The 3,449-nt window shown below is 47.1% G+C and overlaps 1 pseudogene; it reads right to left on the bottom strand.

Annotated features, from left to right (window-relative positions):
* Window positions 1-1,070: 1,070 nt before the first annotated feature.
* Window positions 1,071-1,259, bottom strand: LOC122544047 (annotated as a pseudogene).
* Between the last annotated feature and the right edge of the window lie 2,190 nt (window positions 1,260-3,449).

Here is a 3,449-nt window from a genome sequence, read left to right as displayed (position 1 = left end):
TGTTGGAACTGTACCTGCATCTATCACTTCCTCTGGAAGTTCATTCAACACACGAGCCACTCTGTTTAAAAGTACAAATTGCCCCATGTGTCCTTTTGAAAACTTTCTCACCTCACCTTAAAATTATAGTCCCGGGTTTTGAACTCCCCCAACCCTAGGGAAAAGACCCTTGCTGTACACCTTATCTCTGCCCCTTATGAGTTCATAGCCTTTATAAGGTCATCCCGCAGGGCAACCAGAGTTGCGCACAGCACTCCAGAAGAGAGACTACCAACATCCCATACTACCTCAAAACGCCGACCTAACTCCCATTCTCACGGGTCTGAGCAATCAAGGCAACGTGCTAAAGGCTGCCTTAACCTCCCTGTCTACCTGTGACGCAAATTTCAAGTGCTCTGCTGTGGGAGCGTGCTGTGCTGCATTGGCCACCCGGCCAGAGTGATTGACTGTGATTGCCAGGAAAGATTGCCAGCAGCTTGCTGGTTCAGTACATTCTGGTGATGTGGAACTTACTGAGCCAGGAAGTCTGCATCCTGCTCTGTGCTGAGTTAATGAACTGTGAACAGTACAGTCAGTCATTGTCGCTGGGCAACAAGAGGGGGAGGAAGGCTTTCATGTTCTTGCTCCAATTCATTTTTTTTTTAACTACTTATTGGAGGGGGTGCATTGTGTTGGTTGAAGACTGGGGAAACCACACTCGTTTTGCTAGGCTGCTCTGGATGGAGCCAGCTGTTTTGGCACTGAACCAAGAGAAACGTCTACTGGTTTGGAGGAAGAATTTCCTTTCTCAACTTCCCAAATCCTGTCACTCCTGGAATGTCAGAAACGTTGCAACCAGCGCATGCACAGCTGTGCAGGTTCATGGAATACTTGGTCCCAGAAATTGTTTTAGTGAATGTGGGCTGAGGGGTAAATGCTGCACCCTGGGGCGATAGAGAAAATTCAGTCTGCCAACCCCACACACACACTTGCTATATTTTCTATTGGATCTTTATTAGCTACCCTGAGGGGGCAGATGGGGCCTCAGTTTGACTTTATCTGAGGTGTGGCACCTCGAACACTGCAGCACGCCCTCTCACATTCTCTTCCTCCAGCTCTCCGCATGAGAGAAAGGGAGCATTCATCGAGGGCGAAGAGCAGCTGCTGAAAGCAGCGCTCCATCCCGATATATTGCCTGCTCAGAGGGGAACACTGTAAATCCCCCTTGTGGTTTGTGAGACCAAGCCCTCGAGGAACCCATTTCTCGAGGGGAAAAGCTTACAGAAACATGGAACGTACTGGCATGGTAGAGTTTGGAGTTTGTTATGGGCTCACATCTTTTGGAGTGGACTGGAATCCACGTCCTCCTCAGCCAGGGACCAAAGACAATGATATTTTGGGCTGGCATTTGTGCCCATAGATAAAAGGACAAATGTGAGGTGGAGATTTTCAAGCAGGTTATAGACGTGGAGCAGCATTGCCAGGCTAGTGCTGCTTTTATGGCAAACTACTTTCTAATATGATTAGATTCCCTACAGTGTGGAAACAGGCCCTTCGGCCCAACTAGTCCACACAGACCCTTCGAAGAGTAACCCATCCAGACCCATTCCCCTTAACTAATGCACCTAACTCTATGGGTAATTTAGCATGACCAATTCACCTGACCTGCACATCTTTGGACTGTGGGAGGAAACCGGAGCACCCGGAGGAAACCCACGCAGACACGGGGAGAATGTGCAAACTCCACACAGACAGTTGCCTGAGGCTGGAGTCGAACCTGGGTCCCTGGCGCTGTGAGGCAGCAGTGCTACCCACTGAGCCACAGTGCTGCCCCTTTTTTTAAAGAGAAAACAAACATATATGCAAAAATACACCCTCAGTTTGTTTCAATTCATCTTTGTCTTTTTAAAAAGGGAACAAAGTCAGAATTTAGCCCATTAATGACTGGTGTTGAGCTATATGTCACACAATGTGCAACCGAGGGTGTTAATCTCGCCAGTGGTGTTTTAAGTGCAGCTTGGAATATTTTCAAGGGGATAGAAAGATTTCAGTTTCTCTCAGTTTCTGACTTGGTTTGGCTGCTTACTGGAGTTGCCAGGTTACATTGTCTGTAATTAGGTTGCCCGCATGTTTGTTTGCACTGAAGAGTTGGGAGCAGAATAAAAGAGCCATTGATTTTATTTTTCTGCGAGTGTTTGTGCAGGAGAGCAGGTTGACTAGCAGATGATACAAGAAACATGGTATAGAAATAAGGGGTCTCGCATTTCGGATGGGGATGAGAATTATATTTTTCTGAGGGTCATAACTCTTTGGAATTCTCTTCCCTGGAGAATGATAGGTGGAGGATCATGAAATAATTTTAACACCGGTAGGTCAACCTCCCTTGTTAATGAAGAATTTAAGGGTATAGGGAGTAACCAGGAAAGTACCGTACACTGAGGCCACAATCCTATTGAATGGCAGAGCAGGCTTAAGGGACAGGATTAGCTGCTTCTGCTCCCACATTTGTAAAGGAATGTCTCTGGGGAAGAATAGGTCCTCGGGTGCCAGGAACAAAATAAAGGCCGGTTGAATAAGAGAGTTAAGGAGCCCAAAACTTCACCAAAGAGCTGAGATTTAACTGAGGTCTTCGAGGAAGTGGAAGGGTTTAGGAAGAGAATCTCAGGGCAAAGAGACTGAACAGGCACAAACAACTTGTTTTTAATGTAATAAAATGTGCCACGGTGCTGTGCAGGCGTTCCAAAATGTGACTGAGTTACAAAAGTATATGCTCGGGCAGATGAAGCTCAGACGGCTGTCGTTTTTGAGGAGGGTCTGAAAGGTGGGGAAGAGAGGTCCTTGAAGCAACTGAGTAGCTGAAGGTATGCCTTCCAAAAGTGAGTGATGAAAGTCAGACACGAATAAGAAACCTGAACTGGAGGAGCACAGACTTCGAGGAAGGGCTGGAGCACAATATCGTGATAGAGAGCAACTCGCCCATTGCTGCACACCCCTGCCTTTGCCCCAAGTCCTGTACCTACTTTCTCTTCACATTCTCCCCATGTCTGCATGGGTTTCCTCCCACAGTCCAAACATGTGCAGGTTAGGGTGAATTGGCCAGGCTAAATTGCCCAAAGTGTTAGGTGCATTAGTCAGAGGGAAATGGGTCTGGGGGGGTTACTCATCGGAGGTCCGGTGTGGACTGGTTGGGCTGAAGGGCCTGTTTTCACACTGTGGGGAATCTAATCTAATAATTGTTCAATTCCCTGTTGAATGCTTTGCTGAAATCTGCCTCCACCACTCTCGGGCAGTGCATTCCAGATACCAACCACTTGCTGTGTGAAAAAGTTTCGTTTATACTGCCATCGCTTGTTTTGTCAATTACCTGTGTTCCTTCGTTCAATGATAAATCTCTCCCTGACTTTTTTCTCCGGCTGCCTCATGATTTTGAGCACCTCAATCAAAACACCGAGGAAAACAGTCCCAACTTC

Source organism: Chiloscyllium plagiosum, chromosome 45 (genome assembly GCF_004010195.1).
Source record: "Chiloscyllium plagiosum isolate BGI_BamShark_2017 chromosome 45, ASM401019v2, whole genome shotgun sequence".
Classification (NCBI taxonomy): Eukaryota; Metazoa; Chordata; class Chondrichthyes; order Orectolobiformes; family Hemiscylliidae; genus Chiloscyllium; species Chiloscyllium plagiosum.
Note: the sequence above shows the minus strand (reverse complement) of the source record. Positions and strands in the feature narration are given on the sequence as shown.